The sequence below is a fragment of the Oreochromis niloticus genome, linkage group LG14 (assembly GCF_001858045.2).
Source record: "Oreochromis niloticus isolate F11D_XX linkage group LG14, O_niloticus_UMD_NMBU, whole genome shotgun sequence".
Classification (NCBI taxonomy): domain Eukaryota; kingdom Metazoa; phylum Chordata; class Actinopteri; order Cichliformes; family Cichlidae; genus Oreochromis; species Oreochromis niloticus.
In genome coordinates, this window is record NC_031979.2 from 34,939,115 (window position 1) to 34,956,866 (window position 17,752).

General features: G+C 39.4%; 1 protein-coding gene and 1 long non-coding RNA gene across 4 annotated transcripts in view; one reads left to right on the forward strand and one right to left on the reverse strand.

The window, feature by feature from the left end:
• pak4 (p21 protein (Cdc42/Rac)-activated kinase 4) overlaps window positions 1-17,752 on the forward strand; it is a 45,928-nt gene that overhangs the window by 5,661 nt on the left and 22,515 nt on the right. The window contains exon 1 of one of the 3 annotated variants that reach the window (XM_005461138.4): window positions 3,948-4,086. The exons of 1 other annotated variant lie outside the window; for it this stretch is intronic. The gene's annotated coding sequence lies outside the window, so the exon portion shown is untranslated. Of the gene's footprint in view, window positions 1-3,947; window positions 4,087-7,009; window positions 7,256-17,752 lie in introns of those variants that run through there. One more of the 3 variants, XM_005461137.4, reaches the window with a different exon arrangement.
• LOC102076780 (uncharacterized) lies at window positions 219-6,989 on the reverse strand. Its single transcript, XR_001223018.2, has 4 exons — window positions 6,885-6,989; window positions 1,769-1,838; window positions 700-808; window positions 219-570 (listed from the first exon to the last, which is right to left on the reverse strand). It is a non-coding gene; the product is annotated as an uncharacterized LOC102076780 (long non-coding RNA).

Here is a 17,752-nt window from a genome sequence, read left to right on the forward strand (position 1 = left end):
AAACATTAAATTCTGACTTTTCTCTTGGGGCCAGATCGCACAGATAAAACTGTGTGTGAGAGAGGTATCAGAGTTGAGTGAGGAAAAAGGGGGAGCAAAGGGGTGTGTGTGTGTGTTTGTGTCGAGGTGAGCTGCAGAGGTAACAGTAAACCAGATTTAGCTGCAGGCTAACAGCCAAATTACCAGATCTGCCCATACTGCGAAAGAAAACCCAAGACTTTAAAACAAGACCATTTTAATTCATTAATTTGCTTTTATAAGCTCTGTTTTTTGCAAGTATATTTTATAGATCAATGTTTAACAACCACATGTAAAATTTCTGAAACCAAGCTTGAAATCGTGACATCAAGCTGCCAAAAAAGCTTTGGGAAAGTAGTAATGATTGAATTTGAACAAAAACTTTTTTTAAACCTACTTGAGTAGTTTTAAGGCCTAAGCCTTACAGACAAGTTTTTACTCCCTAAACATAACAAGTTAATTTTTTATCAAAAATCTGCTCCGTGTAGGACTCGATCAGCTGTTTGTGGTGTGCTCCACATCCGACTCCAACCACCAAATGCAAATTATCACCTTTAAAAGTGGAAGATGTGGACATTATCAGTACATATGACATGAGTTAGGTGGAAAATCATGTTCAGGGGGTGGAAAAAAAGGAAGGGAAGATGAGGGATAGGGGAAAAGCAGAAATAATACACTTACATCAGATATTGTGATTCTCGCTGTAACAGGGAAAGAGGTCCAGGCTTATTGCATTAGAGGGGGGGAAATCCTCTGTGGAATGACTGAAGGAGCCAAGATCAACAGAGCTCTGTAGGTGCTCAGGAACAGAGGCAAGAACACACGATTAACATGAATAATAATAATCATCGTCATCATAATAATGCAAAAAAATTCTGTATTAAAAAAAATAAAGGGCTCATTTTTGACAGTTTTTGGTGTTCTGTGTCTGGAAAAATTGAAATTCTTTACAGTGCGTTTGTTTTGGGATGGATATCATCATTTTTTATCTTTTACACTGAGTGAAGCCTGAAATCTGCATTCTTAGCCACAGTCGATGCAGCTGAAGACAAAACATGACAAAACAGGACTTTAGAGCTTCTTATATTGAGTTTTTTAACAATGGCCAAGCAAAGCAAGTCAGTTTGAGCACCATCTGGCATCATTTTCTGACATTTTCTTGGTTAAATTGAATATATCCCAGCATACACTTATGTTTGCTCGCACAGTTGTCCTACTTTAAGCTGATGAGGCAAGCTTGCTCATATAGAGGTTTTAAAAACAATACAGATATTTGTGGATTTTGGCTGTGTTTTTTACCTCAGTTGTGCTGGTGTATGGCAGAAGTGCGAGGGCGAACACAAAGGAAAGCGGATTTGTTTTTGTTTTTTTGTTTTTTGTTTTGGTTGTCTTTGTTTTTTCATTTGTATAGCTTCAGATATTTGGGGGTATAACATGTTACCTTTGCCATATGTGATGGAAATAAGGATAAGCCTGTTAAATCCCATCAAAATGAGTAAAACTACATTAGAAATTAAAAATTTAATCTTTTTTAAATAGAAAGTTTGAGTTTTTCATAATCTCTTCAGTGGGATTTCTGGGGAAACCACTGAATGTAACTGGAATGCTTTTTTGGCATGGAAATGTCCAAGCTGTCCAAACGTATTATTGTGAGCCTTCGCTTGATTGTGGACTACACATTGGTAGCTGCCTGTATTTTCACAGCTAGCGTAAGAAGGATATTTGCCAGCTTCTGATTGCAGTTTCTTACCTCTGCTGAGTTTGGCGGGCGGCTCTCTCCGGTAGACCGTAATTCTTGGATCAGATGAAAGCCGGCCTCGCTAAAGAGAGAGCAGACTGGCATGAAGTTTGGCTTCTTCAGCACACCATCACCTCATTGCCTCTGTTTTCCACAACATGTCGTCATTATGTAATGATGGTGCTGTTGTGAGTCACATGCTTTACGCTATACCTCAATGTTTAACACAGCTCTAACACTGAAACAACACTTTTGTTGATGGGACACTAACAAGTTATGATGAGAGTAGTTGAAGCGGAGCTATCTTGCTTGCTGAGCCTCAAAGAAAAACACAACGTTCTTAAAAAAACTTAAGAAGCCACTCCAGGTTGTCAGACTAGTTGTTAGTAAGCAGTGGTTTTGTGTGTCGAGATCTCTTATCTCTCAGCTAGTTCCGCAGCATAAGTCAACAAACATCAGTGCTGTCTGTACTGCAGGTGCTCCATAGTTTGGGCTCTCAGGAGTTTGCAGAGTGGTTCAGCACTGCGGGCTCTTTGTCATGTTCTGCTGGGGGAGAAGAGTTAGTGTAATGCCCTCTGCAACAAAGGTTTAGGCACCTGGTACATAACCAGGATTGGCCTGTTGGGGGACGACTACAAACATGAGTATGATTGGTCCAGTAAAGGCAATAAGTCTTTACCTTAATTTACATCATTCATTTAATTTTTCTGTTATTTCTGATGATAATGATGAGTAATAAAATAATACTAATAATGCATAAGTAAATATCAATATAACTATTGAAAAAATAATATAATATTGATTAGTGATGATTAGTAGGGCTGGGCTATATCATACCGTTCACGGTAATACCGGTGTAATGTTGGGCAACGATAAGAAAATGAAATATCGCGATAGAATATGGGTAAAACGCGCATGCGCAGTGCCTTTGTTTACATACGCACATGGCGGCGACGCAGAATGAGAAGAGCGAAAGTGGATCGTTGAATGAAACGGATGAACCAGAATTGGTTTGTAAAAATGTTGCAACTTCAGTGGTGTGGAACTGGTTTGGCTTTCATCCGTCAGACACACAACAGAGCACTATTTTTGGTAGAGCATGCTAGCGGGCCGTCGTTATTACCGTGTTTTTTGGAAAATACGGCACACTTAAAATCAATCCTTTGATTTTTCTGAAAATCGACAGTGCCCCTTATAATCCCATGTGCCTTATGTATGAATTCTGGTTGTGTTTACTGACCTCGAAACGATTTTATGTGGTACACGGCGCTCGAAAATCTGTCAAATGTTTCAGTACGACTTTGCTAAGCTACGAACCCACACCGCTTGATGGATTGTCGGAGCATTACAGCTATCGTAGGCAGGCGCCTCGCGGAGTGATACGTACTGTGCTTCAACATAATATTACCGTATTAGCGTGGTCGGTTGTTTATTAGGATTACTCAAAAAGTTTGGATTAATGTTTTTTGCTTGGTGGGTCTTGGCTGAACTGGATTATGTTTCATAGTTGATCGGGATTCTGGAATTTTTTCAGTCTTCTTTACCACGATGAGATGAGGCTAAATTGGACATTTTGTGCCGTATCTTCACAAATGCTGATGAGATGGGATGTAAAGAATACCCGTGTGAAGAGATCATCTTAATGTTATAAAGAAAATACCACAGACTAATCCCGATCACACTATCCTTCTGAATCCAGAAGGATCCTGGATTCATTTTTTCTTTTCTTTTTTTTATCTGGTGGTCGTAATTAAAATTTTCATGATGTTGGAACAAGGTTAAATTTTCCTAAACTAAGCTTCCATAAACCTCAGTATTTCTGTATTTGTCAGTATGTGCTCAATGAGCAAAAGTCCTTCAGGTCAGTTCACAGCCAAACTAGCTCGTGTTCACAGTGCGTGTGTGCTGGGAGCTAGCTGGTGTGCTCCGTGTAGCTCTCTCTCTCTCTCTCTCTCTCTCTCTCTATCTCTATCTCTCTTTATCATTGACCTTTCCACATTCCACAACCTGCCTCTGGAAGTCAGCCCTCATTGGCTGCAACACTGCATACTTTGTTTAAAGTTGCCGTCGGGATTGGCAGGTTTGTATGTTCCTGGATCTGATACGTTGAGTGGACTAGTTCCTGCTGTATTTTTACTCTCTGAGGAATGTGCCTTATCCTTATGGAGGCTGACACTTTGTAGTCTGTTGGAAAGCTGATAAAACATTGGCTTCACAGCACTCTGAGAAACTCCTGATATAAACTGATCTTGTCTTCTGATGGATAAATGGGTCATATTATTATGAACCAGCCAACGGACTATTGTCTGGATGCCTACTCAATCATCCAGGTAAGTAAATCCCAAAAGGTTGATTCTGTTGATCTGGACGTAGCGTTTTCAGTGGGAGAAATGTTTCGTCACTCATTCAAGTGACTTCTTCAGTCTCAACTGACTGCAGGTTTCCCTGTAATCAGTGGTTGTTGATCAATGGTCATGACAATTTGCATGTTAATGATCAAGGAACTGACCTCACAGCCCATGGTTCATTCAGTGAGCTAGTTTCAGTTACTGTGCAAATGTACTGTTTATAAGGTTGGGGAAACCTGCAGTTAGCTAAGACTGAAGAGGTCACTTTGGATGAGTGACGAAATGTTTCTCCCACTGAAAACGTTACGTCAGATGAACAGCATCAACTTTTTGGCAATCAAGTATTCATTAAACTTCACACCTTATAATTTCATGATTTAATTGTTCTTAGCTCTGAAATGATACTACAGAATGCACAAAATAATCTACTTCCAAACTATCTAAATTAGAGTTACATTGTGAAGTCATGGATGAAAAAACTGTTTAAAAAAGTAAACTGTGTACCTGTCAAGGGCATAAACTTGTAGAGTAGTTGTGACTAGAAACTCCAAAAACATATACATAAAAATAACATGATAAACAACTATAAAACTGAGGTTTGACTCTCAGCGTTCATGACAAACTTGTCTTTATCTTTTTTTAGTTAATTGTTTTCTTTTGTTTTATTTAGTCTTTGTTTATGGTGATTTAGCTATAATAAAAATGTTTCCATGCAGAATATACTCCGTCACTGTCCTCTGTAGGCAGAATAAGTTGTTTATGCTTATGGCCATTTGTTGGCCCAATAATCTTTGAAATAAATGGCTTATTAAAAAACATATTAAAGAAACATATTCATTCAGTTACTAATTACTTTCATTTGGACTAAAATAACTTATGCTTATATTGTTAGTCATTACTAAGTATGGCAACAAGGCAACCATAAAAACCTGTAGACCAAATTCAATTTCGTTTGAGAGGCCGTGCACGTACTAAAAAGTGGAACAATGTGTCTGTAATCATTTTCAGATTCGCCCATTTATGTTCTCGGCCTGAAATCTGTTTATTTCTGTCTTTTGAAACTAAGCAACCATATCACATTTTTTCTATGAGCAGCTTTTAAACGTGTTTTTAAGCAGCAATGTTAACACAATACATTGGCAAGATTTTTGTTGAATCTAAGATAATGTGTCTTGTAATGTAGACTTGACATACTCGCCCTCAGCGAGTTCTCCATGTGTTGATGGGTCTGTTGACATTAGCAGGCAGACGTGGTATTTCATAGCAGGCTGGACAGCACTAATTTGAACCGTACTGGCAGGTCCTGCCATGTCAGAGTGACTCATATTGTCATGTGACAACAAACAACAACAGAAAGACCTTAAAGTTTCAGCCAGGAAATAGCTCATCATTCATCTTTTGTTTTAACTTTACTTGGTATTTCAGAGTAAATGATAATCCATTTTAGGGCTCAAACATCATTCAAACTATAGATTTACATTAAACACAACTAATAGTTTATTGATTAGTTAAGTAAATAAACAGATTAAAGTTGTGACTGTATGTTGTGTTGACACCAAACACAATGCTTTCACACACAAAGTTTTCACACAGCACATCTGCACACAGAAGCTTTGCATTGAGGTGAACTTACACAGCTTCATGTGATGATGTGTGAACATGTGCGAATCTGTGTTTGCTTGAGTTAAAATATAATGCTAAAAAACAATTAAAGGAACACTTGAACAGTTTTAACTTTGAGGGCTGGACTCTAAATCACACCAAAAGGATTGATAATTTTGGTTTCTTGGTTACTTTTTTTTGTCTTTTAATGAAATGAACTTGTTAAAATCTCAGACAGGATTTGATGTTTCCTCTTTTTCACAAGTAAAGTTCAGCTTTGAATAATTTTCTTCACTTTGATTCTTGTTGAACCACTTCTGTGGGCTGATGGAGCTGTGTAGTTCAGCCTCACTTTTAAATAGAGAGGATAAGAAAGGAGAGGGCCTGGAGAAAAGTAAGTGAAATTGTAGAATTTCATGATAAGGTCTTCAAATTATGTTACTGTAACTTGATTCCAGCTCTTCCTCATCCCATTAGCTGTTAGGGGGTTTTATGATTTGATTTTATGGAGCCAAACAGTAGTTCTAATCCATTATACTCAGAAAGGTTGGCAAAAGTAGGTAATGCTCACTGACCAATGATTTGTGATTTTACAGGTCCTTAGCATAAAGATATGGCACACAAAGTATCCTGAATAGAAATCCTGTCATCCTTTCTGTCACGCTTCAGGAATCTCCCACCACAGGCATATCGTTACCTGTGCTGTCACATGATGTCACTCTGATTATGACAGCACTTGCCCAGTTTCAGCTCTAACCGGTATGACTGCGGTTAAAGGAATCCAGTAATAAAGGGAAACCAATTACCAACATTTAATCTATGGTTTCACTAATAAATACCACATAGTTTACTATTTGAAACAGTTGGTATTTTAAATGGTGAACAATAAAGGTGGACAAAAGAAGATATTTGTTACAGATTAAACTTTGAAGTGTTTATGGGTAAAAAAAAAAAAACCCAAAACTTAAAGTTGAAAAAAATAACTCGATGTTTGAGTTCAGGCTTCCTTAAGTGACAGGGCTTCTGCATCACGTGACACCTCAGGTAACAACACCTGTGACAGCAGATTCCGTGTGTGTGACAGGAAGAAAAGCGTAGGAGTGGAAGAAAAAAGGGGCATTAACGCCTTTTATTTAAAAGCAGGCAGGACATAAAGTTGTGAATAGATCCGAGCTTACCCGTGCTAATCTCGCTCTCCCTCTCTCCGTCTCTCTCCCCGTGACGTCACGATACTGGGCCGGCTTTGCTGAAACCATAGGAATGCGACACATTTTGAGTTTTTACGGCCGGGAGCTACAGCGTTCCTGTGTTTGTGTGTGTTTTCACGCTGACGCCGAGTGTCTTCACTCGTGTCCACTTCGCTGTGTCTTTAAGTAAAGACAGAGGCGCTTCCTCCGCGGAGCTGAACTGGATTTCTCCGCGGAAGTAACTTTGCGGCTGTTGCGGGGATCCTCTCCGTGTGCTTTCCCTTCGTCCTCCGCTGCGTTTCCGACATGAGATCAGGTGGATAGTGTGTCCTGCTGGATAAACGGAGTACCTGTGCTTTAAAGTGAGTATCCTCCGCTCTGAAAGGCGAAATAAAGGCGTGTGAAATTCCACGTTTATCGCGTGGAAAGCCACTTAATAAGCGCGCTGCTCCTCGCTGGGTTGTTTGCGCTGGAAAGTTAATCCGAACAACGAAACTCTGTTGTTGAAATCTTCCCGAGTGGATTAACTGTGAGTCAGGAAAAAAGCATAATAACTTTATTGTTTGCCTGGTGTGGAGGGGAGGGGGGGGAGTGAGAAAGCAAGCAGCGAGGGATGATTCCCCCACCTCCCCCTCACCACCCGCTGCTCCCATTCAAACCTGTTGCTCACCGCTCATGTCTGCGGCTGTCAGGACAGTTGCTGGACCCCGCTGTCCCGCTCATGTGTCTTTCTCTGCACAAGTGTTGGTGACACATGGAGATAAGAGGGGGAGGATGGCGATTCATTGTGAACCTGTGTTTGTGGTAAGAGTTGTGAGGAAGCTTGGTTCAGCGGGAGCTGAACACAAAACGTGAGGAAGTATAATTTAAGCACTGTTTTATTTTAATTTTTTTGAAAAAGATATTAGGCTCCTTTACAAAGGGTAAAATAATGAGTAATAAAACTGTAATAAAATTTAGGGTGAAGGTTCAGGATAAGCAGTTTTTCCCACATGTAAAACATTTAGGCCTTCCACTGCAGGAAGCTCAGTGGGACTGTGATTTTTAATGCTTTTTTTCAAGTGGGGTTTAAATTTAAGCTTAAAATGCATCTTTCTCTATCAGATGGCCAAAAATGTCAGGAAAGTGCAGGATTTCTGGTGAGAAAGGAGACACAGCTGCTTATGCATTTTTCAACTGGAATTATAATTTCTTTTTCTTTTTTTTTTTTAAAGTTTGTCCAGGTCTCAGAGCCTGATCTTACTTCTCTGAAATAGAAGCATGAAAAGTCTTAATAATAGTTGTAATAACCTGTTTCAGTCATGGTCTCAGGGTTGTATGGAGTTTTGTGCATTTCAGCCACTTATTCTGCTTTATTGAGGGCAAAAAGTGCTACAGTAATAGGTTCATGTTCACCTCCTCTGTTGGCCCTGCAGTGATGCTGAAATTTAGACTGTCGTATATAAACTCCGTGTTATGAACAGACTGATGCTGTGAGAGCAGTCAGTGTGCTGTGTCTCTGCACTGCATTTATAAACCTGTGAAACTTTGGGAGAGAAGTACTGTCCTCTCTCTATCTGTGTGCGTGTGTGTGTGCAGTAGTGAGAGTACAGGCTATTAATTATCAGCCCTGATTCTGCAGAAGAAAGCTAATGTAAGCACACCACAACAACAGTGACAACTACCAGCAAACAGCAGAGGTAACCTGAATCCTGCAGTTCGCTTTCTGGTGCTTCACTCTTTAAACCCCCCTCTGTTTCCATCTCACTCCAGAGTTGTTACCTGTGTATTCAGCTTTGGTGAGACAAGGCGTGAGAAATTACCGCCTGACAAACATTCGGGTTAGTTTTTTGGTCTTGGCTGGCAGCTCTGCACTCCACCAGTTGCATTGGCAGGTTACCAGGTATCATTTAGAGACCATTTAATACCTCAGCCCTAGAAAATGTGCCTGGCTGTTAAATTTAAAGCATTTATCAGTCATTGTGACTTCATGTAAACATAAGAGTTTCTGTGCTTTAATTAAACATATTCCCACGGTCCAACAGCTTTAAGATAGGTCAGCAATATTTGAAGGGGCCTTCAAACTTGTGAAAACCAAATAAAAATTGAACTGATCTGATATCTAATTATTTGTAAGTTTGTTTGAGGGTTTGTTTTTTTTTTATAGATTGAGGGACTTTTTTACTCCACATTAGCAAAACTGAATGGTCTTACTTGCAAATGTAACTTTCATATTTTCACAATTTATTAACTGCAGCATTTTTTTCTTCTTTGGTAAAGCCAGGGAGATTGTGACATAGTTATACAACAGTATTTGCATTTGTTTATTTTTAACTGTTTTATTAATGAAAATAGATATTAGTCTTTAGTTGGTGAAAATGACAATGCTGGTTTCTATGCAGTAAGATCACTGACTAACAAGTTATTACATGGGGTGATGAATATCTGTGCTACTTGGCATAATAGTCTAATTTATAATGCTGTCTCAAAGATTTAGTTTGACTTACTGAAGTTTATCAACACCTGAGTGCCGTAAGTGCATCCTTAGAAAGTTAGCTATGTGAGGTATGTCTGAATGGAGAAAAACAATTAGCTTGGAGGAAGCAAAAACTGTAATGCATGCAGAGCAGATGTCCATAACTAATTATGTCTTTGACGTTCACTAAAGCTTTAAGACAAGGTGGGCCTGCTATAGTAAGAAGAAAGGTGTTAACTCCTCTGTTATCTCCTGAGGTCATGTGTGTCTTCAAAATACATTAATTTTAAACTAAAAGGTTCATTTTTTTTAACCATTGGCTCACCCAGAGGTTACCTTTTTGTGGCATTTTTAAAGGTACTTTCTGTAATTACCCTCAGGAAAAATATAACATTCACTGGCAGGGGGCAGTGTTTTACCTGTGGGACTGGTGATGTTTCCAGATATGTGTTGCTGGGTTGTTTGGTTTTGTTTTGTTTTTTTATACTTCTGGTTTCATTTCAGGGAGGCTTTGCATTTTCCTAAATAGAATGTAGTGTTAATGATTTGACTGCTTAAATAATGATGGCATTACCTTGTTTCACCATCTTGTGGTGCAAATTGGTATTGCATCAAAGTGCAGCAAAGTGCTAGTGCATGGTTGTATTTGATATCTGTTCTTGATATCTCCTCAAGTCATAGTGGCTGTTTCTTCACACCCTGTCGATAGCTTTAATTAAATTTAGAGAGGAAAAGAATAATACTAATAAAAATTAACTTTATAGTATCTTTCCAACTCAAAATGGTACAATTGTTTCACATATAGGTAAAGCAAAGAGTTGCTGCTACCTGATTAAAAGGAAAATAGACATTTTTGTGTTATTTATGGTGAACAGAAATGTATTTTATACTCAGTAACTTCTTAAAAATCAAAGTCCTGGTGATTTCCTTTGATCAGGAAGACTTGAACCTAAAATCTGTTTCAGGTGCTATTTTAGATTTTGCTTTATTCTAAATAACCACTGAAAAATCAGGCTTTTCATACTGCGCCATAGTAAATGGACTGTGACTGCCATTTAGCCAACTGATGTTGTTATAGAAAGAGAGAAGAAGAGAGACATTTGTAAGTTAAATAGAGCCACATCAAACATATGTCTGCAGTACAATCAGAGGGATCATTCCTAACAAATCCCTCTGTGTACTGTATATTTGGATCTGGTGCCAGTTCAGAAGCAGCCTTTCATAGTGCGGTCCCCGTCATTACACCGCCTCTCGATGTCTCTCAGAGTGCAGACCACCCATGATGTACAATACGTGAAACAGGCCAGAGGACAGCAGCTTCGTCCAGAGCTCATCAGCCCGGCTCTGCCCCACTGACCAGACAGGCTTTCTCACGGTTCAGCCAGGCATACAGCAAGGCAGAGGAGGTTAAATTAAGGAGGGGGAGGAGATGGAAAACGCTTAAAGGGAAAAGGAGAACGGGGAGATGGAGATATTGAAGGGAATTTTGGGAGCAGATTGAGAGCTAAATGGCGAGTGGTGAGGAGAGAGGATGGTGAGAGATGGATTTATTCTTTTTTTAGTAGGAGGGAGGGGAAAATACAGGGGAGCTGTAACTACACTGATTGTTGTGTTTAGAGAGGGATGTGCTTGTTTTGCTCAGAGAGGACAAATTATAGATGTACTCTAACAGTGTTTGAGGGGGTGGTGCAGTGCAGTCCTGTCCCCTTTTACCTATTTGTGACAGCCAAACAATCAAGAGCTCAACCAAGCAAGACATTTCCTATCCAGCCCAGCTGTGCCAGCCAGAACACAGTCAGGTCCAGAAATATTGGGCCTGTGTAATTCCTAAACAGTTGATGAAAAAGTCTGGACTTTGTTTTAAAGTCAACTGTGGTGGTAGACAAATATTTATGACCACACCACGTGCTGCCTAGATGTTAGTTGTCCAGTTTATTTAATCCATTTGCACATGTGGGATTGTTTTGGAACGATTTAGATCTCTGATCAAAGATATATTATTAACTTGTTAGGCAAATTTTACTTGGATAGAATGAAATTGCTTTTCAAACAAAGCTCAGTTAAAACTTTTACTCACTTCTGAAAAAACAATTGTTGGCTGCTAAATTATGCAGAGCATTCAGGCACTTAGTTACGTTAACCTCTGGTTGAAGTTCATATCTTTTGTATATTTTCTGTATTCTCTATTTCAACTTTTTTTTAAACAGTAAAAGCTAGAAGAGTGGTGTCTAGTTTGGTCTCCAAACACATTAATTTATGTGTTTGTTTTAGGGCTGTTCGATATAACGATATATATCGGATGACGATATAAAAACGTCTATCGTTTCATTTTACGCTATCGTTTGTTTTGTGGTGTCGCAAAATAAACTGTTTACGGCAATATTTTTTCATTATTTTGATGGTCACTGTAGTGGCTATATTAATTTCCTAAAGTTCTCTCTTTCTCTTATATTTTATATAACCACACTACAGACGGAGAAGCGCTTGTTTTTATGCATTGTTGTTAGCAACAACGACGGTAAAACCACCGCATGTCTGCTTGTTTATTTTCCACATAAACCTTTCACAATAAAGCTCAAGATCCTGTTGAGACTTTTCAAAATAAACTGAATCACGTGAAAGATGCAGAGTATTTACGGATGAGAAGCAAAAAAGAGCCGTCAGATGCTAAAAAATAAACCTTAGACTCAAACGTTAGAACAGGCTTTTCCCCGCAGCACGCTGTGTGATAAATACTCACAAAGAAAACGGCGGCTGTTACAAGCCCAGCTGGAAACACTTCACGCAAGTCGAGCTGCCCGACATTCACAGAATTTACAGAAAATGTTACATTTTTGTGATTTATATCGTTATCGGACGATAGATGTCTTAATATTGGGATATGAGATTTTGGTCATATCGCACAGCCCTAGTTTGTTTTGAGATCAGTGGACTTTTATAGGCCCAGATGTTAAAGAAATATGCAAAGAAAAATGCAACTTCAGCTAAATGTTTTTTTTTTTACTAACAAGCATATTTATTATAACAAGCTTCTGTCAGCCTGCCCCAGGGCAGCTGTGGCTACAACTGTAGCTTGCCTCCACCAGTGTGTGATTGTGTGTGTGAATGGGTGGATGACTCGATGTGTAAAGCGCTTTGGGGTCCCTAGGCAGGACTAGTAAAGCCCTATACAAATACAGGCCATGTACCATTTACCATTTATTTTTGTACCAATAGTTTGAGACCTTTTATGAATAGTACAACAAAATTTTTTAATTGTCACTTATGACTTTGTCTTCCAGCATTCATGAAAAAAGGATAAACAGTCTTTTTTTCATTAATTGTATGTATGTTCTTGTTGTTGCTGCTGCTGCTGCTGCTGCTGCTGTTGTTGTTGTTGTTGTTTTGACCCCTTCCTTAAAGCTGAAACTTAGGGTTTAATTCAGATCGTGTCTCTGTGACGGGAGGAGATCCTTCCATCAACAAGATCTGTCAAGAGGAGGTTAAAGATTTCAAAAGGTGAACATGAGGAACAATCTTTCATGGTTTCACCTTTGTCTTTGGAGTTTTCTCCTTTGGTCTGATTTTGGCAGCGTGTAGCTGAGGTGTTGGCAGGCTGTCAGCTGTCTGTCTTGTAATTTAGTTTAAGTTCAGATCCAGTCAAATCAGCTGTTCACACATCATATATAATAGGAAGTGTGGGTAAAGGCAGGGAGCCTGTATCCCCTTACATAACAGTAGTAGTATTTTTCCATCAATTTTGTCTGTTTGATAAACAAAAATGTACCCGGTTATTCTTCAGTTTAGTGCACTTGAATGCACCGTTTTAAACGCGCTCATTCAGTGTTGTGTGCTGGGATGAATGAGTGACTGACTCATCTCTGTTGTTATTTTGTCCTGACAGGCTTGTGCAGTTATCATCTCCTGATTGAACTGCATGCCTGGACTCACTTGTCCTTTCATGTAAACTTTGTCTTTGCACCCACACACTTAGGTTTGTTCATGCAACAGTGAAGCAACCTGTGAAAGAAGAAAGTTCGCTCTCAAATCAAACGGGATCTCTGAGGTCAGAGCTCCATAATCTGTTTACTGTTTGCCACTCGGCCTTCGTTACTTATGAATCTTATCATTTCTTGGCTCTTGAAGGCAGCAGTAAAATCTTGTTTTTCACCCACAGCCATTTGGCTCAGACCTCCGCATATTTTCAAATGCAGGAGGAAGAAAAAAGCAGAGGATTTGAAAGCCGCAGGGCTCTTTGATTCAAGGCCAGACCGCCATCTACGAATAGGAGATGCTCAATGTCATTATCAGCCCTCATATGTATGTTTTTTGTACTGATTTCCTGTATGTAACAGGCCTTATGTAGGAGTATAAGGTTTGTGTTACTGTAGTGTAGTAATCCTCCTCAGTCTTTTGTCATAACTTTTTATCCTTCCTTGAGGCAGTGCTTTCTTTCAGTTCAGATGCATTGACTGACTGTTTTGTTGTCTCAGCCCAAACACTAATGATAGGCCTCTGTGGTGATTTATTCTCCTCTCCCTGTTGTCACCAGACTCATTATAACTGGAAAGAGGCATTTATCATCCATGTTGTAACTGTGCTGTTGCAAGTCAGTTGCGAGTCAGTTCTGCTAATGGGAATTAAATCCAGAGTTGGGAGCTGGGTGGGGATTCCAGGGAAAAAACTGAATGTGTGTCCAGATGTAAAGCTAAATTTTTTGATTTGGTCAAAAAAAAGTCTGCATGCTTCAGCTTTGCTCACTAAACCTAAAACAATAAGAGTGGCTGTTTTCACACATGACCTCCAGATGCTGTTGTTTGTTTTTTAACATTATTAGCATTAGCACCAGTGTTAGCTTTTCCTGTCTGCTTGTGAAATGCTGACGTGTGGACTCCGTTTCTCGTCTTTTTAAGGTGCTGCAGTTCTTCATGTCATGTTATTTGAACAGAGGCGAGCTCCCAAAAACTGTTTATTCATCCCCTCAAAAGTTTTGTGATCAATATTCATGCGTAGTAGGTCTCACAGTTTTCAGTGTGGGCAATAAGCTTCCAAGTAAAACAAACCACACAGCAACATATTAATGACAGCATTTGTCCATCAGGAACCCTCAACAAGAACTTTTATTGAGTACAGTTTAACCCTCATCCCACTTTCCTGTTCTGATGTGTTAATATTAGCCTAACCACAGCTCTGTAGTTAGCTAGTCCAACATCTCTAACTCCTGATGTGATCATTTTATTGGAGCTGAAGAAATTTGGACCATTTTGTATTTGTTTACTTTTAGGAACTGAATCAGCGTTTTGACTTGGAAATGTTGAAGGCGACAGACTTCTAATCTAATTCCTCCTGACCTTCTCCAGTCATTCATACAGAGACATGAACATAACAAGCGCTTCTTGTACAGATGTCACTAAAATTCATAGAAGAGAATAAAAAAATAGGTTAATGACCTATCTCTTTCTGTTTTCATCTTAGTTCATCTCTTTTCCAATGGAATTTGTGTTTGATAATCCTGTTGAGAAAACTGAGAGAACAGCTTTGCATATATAAATCACAGCTGATCTCTGTCTACCATTCATTTCATTAGATTTTTTTATCCTATCAAGAGGAAATGGCCTTTTTCAGACACGTTCACATTACTGGAAATACTTGGTTTGTTTTAAGAGGAAGCTTCCTGGATAGAGTGCGCGGGAGGTAAAACACATGACGCTCGTTTACTCAACCGCTATCTACACTATTCTCACATGCACCACATGTCAGGAGCTGTCGGCTTTAAGATCCGCTGCATCCCATCTGACTGTGTTGGGAATTCACCTACCTCAGCCTCCCTTAAATAACTGTATACTTGTCGTAGACTTGTGACATGCTCGGAGTTCCCACTCGATTTCATTTTTGTTTATATTTGTCATGAGTTGCATACATGGCTTTTTGACGGTTGTAATCGTCTCTTGTCTTTCACATTTCTCTTGTTTCCTGCTTCACTGATCCGACCTCTGGTAGCTAGTATCATGCTGTTCTTGACAAATACCTTCGAGGTGCTCTGCCACTATCTTTTTGTGGAAGACGTATATGTTATACTGCAGGTGTCAAAGGGGGGGAAACAGACAATAGCAATAGTTTCCAGTTCCTTTATAGCTGTGCTTTCAGTCCAGATGATATATAATCTCTTCAGCAAATTCAGGATTTACCTCAGTCTCTCCTAGTTAGACCTCCCCGGGACCTCCTTAGCTTGTTTCTTCTGACACAAAGGAGCAGTGTCTCTGCTGCGAGCTCCTCATCCAATCTCTGAGGATGAACCCAGCAGACTCGTTTTTGTGTAACTAAGTGGAGCTCATGACTGGGGATACATTAATCCAACTTTTTCCGGTTGAAATGTGATGCCAATACCTTGGTTTTGATTATCTGCTGATACTGACTTCTGATCCAGTACTACTGTTAAATAATAAACTTTGTTCCTCACCAGGAGGAAGATTCTGGGAGTTGTTCCTTAGGGTGTAAGGAAACATCAAGCTAAGGTTAAAAATTATTTTCGTAACTAGGTAAAATAAAAGCTATTCATTAGTAAAATATTGAAGTAACCACAGTACCAAAAGGAAGCTGCATCGGTTTCTCACACTCCATCTTCCCATCAGTTGTGAATATGATGCTGAGATACTTGAACCTCCTCTGTTTTTACAGCTCCCGCTCATCCCTAGCACACAGGGAACCTTTAACAAGAAATAATACTACTATAAGTACTAATATAAGTACTACTGCAGTAAATCAATGCAGTGAGCACGCAATGACTGAGAATTTGTTGTTTTGCTGTTTTTCTTCCTTCTTCATCGGTTTTATTTGACACTTTTTTTCTTATGCCAACGTTGATCCTGATTTATTTTTCTGTGCTGATGTTCTGTGTCTGTGCTGCGTCGTTGGCTCTGAACCTCTCATTTCTCGGTGTGTTTCTGGGCGGGTCCCACTTCACTTCAAACGTTCCTGCTGTGAAAGACTTTATTACCACAGCAGCCTGTGAGCTCAGCAACATGACTCATGCCCTGTTCACTTGTGACCCACCCAGATCACCCTCTCAATCGCCTCACCCCGCCCTCTATCTCCCCATCCTTACATCCTAGCATCTTTTTCATCACTTTGTTTTCGACTTTCTCCTTTTTTTTTCTCTTTTTTTTGTTCTTTTCATGAGCAAATTGAACCAATGAGCACAGTATTTTGTAGAAAGCAGCTGCTTTTAACAGGCCAGCTGAGTCATTACATACTCAGAATCCTTCTTGTGCAATGAAGCCGTGTAAGATTTTACTGTCTTACTATAAATATACGACATATGAATTTTTTCTTAGTCATCAACTCTCAGAGTGGTGATGGTACAGAAACCAGCCAGACAATGAGCTGTTGGATTCTGACCTTTGCCTATCACTTAAACTGTTCAACTAAACTAATAATTAACATGACTAATAATGAATAACCAGAACTGCAAAAAGACAGTGAGGAGTAATGCCAGTGCTAAGAGGGAGAGGGAGCCATCAGACTCTACCTTCTGTCTTTATAAGCAAGCAGAGGATCATTTGCGGCAAATCACAACGACAGATGCTGAATGTTGCTCTTAGAAAAAAAAAATCACACAGAAGAAAATAAGATTTTGCCTTTTAGATTGTGATATTTGGAGTGGGTTTAAAATTTATTTGGTTCAGCATATCTGTCTACTTTGGGGGTGTGTAGTTCAGAAAACATTTACTGTGATTTTAACATTTTTTGCACTGCTTCAATTAAGTACATCAAAAAAATCATCAGGTTATTTTGCTGAGGTAGGAACTTTTCAGATTTGACTTTTTTAAATATGTAATGAGCCCGCTGCTCCACCTCATCTGTCAGTCACCTGCTTTACCTGATTCCCCTGCTTAACTACAGGGAGTGTCTTTTTCATACTGGATCCAGACTGCTGTTTTCTAACATATGCTGGTTTTTGTTTCAGTCAACCACAACAGCAGGTGATTTTATTAAGGTCACTAACTAAGTGTAGACATCTGTCAAACATGAGAAAGCTTCATTGGCGGGACAGATTGCCAGTTTATTACAGGGCTTAAAAAGTTTTTTTTTCCACTTGCAAGATCAGGTGAGCCTCATGTGGGCCTGTGCTCATGTTGTCAAGTATCAGGGGCACGTGGAGGCTTTTTCTGGGAGCAGGATGGCAGAACCCTCAGCTGAAGTAAAGAGCGAGTGTCAATCCTGAGTGGGGCCTCACAGTCCTTCCAACAAGTTAAATATCGAAAATATTAAAACCACTTCTTTATTCCAGTCTTCTTATAGCCATCTAATATCAGTCCTCAAGGAAAATGTAGCAGGATGAGATAAAGGGCGTGGGAAAAGTTCTGAGACCTCCTCCCACTCGCACACAATGATAAGTTGAAAACACAATTATTTTTAAGTGATA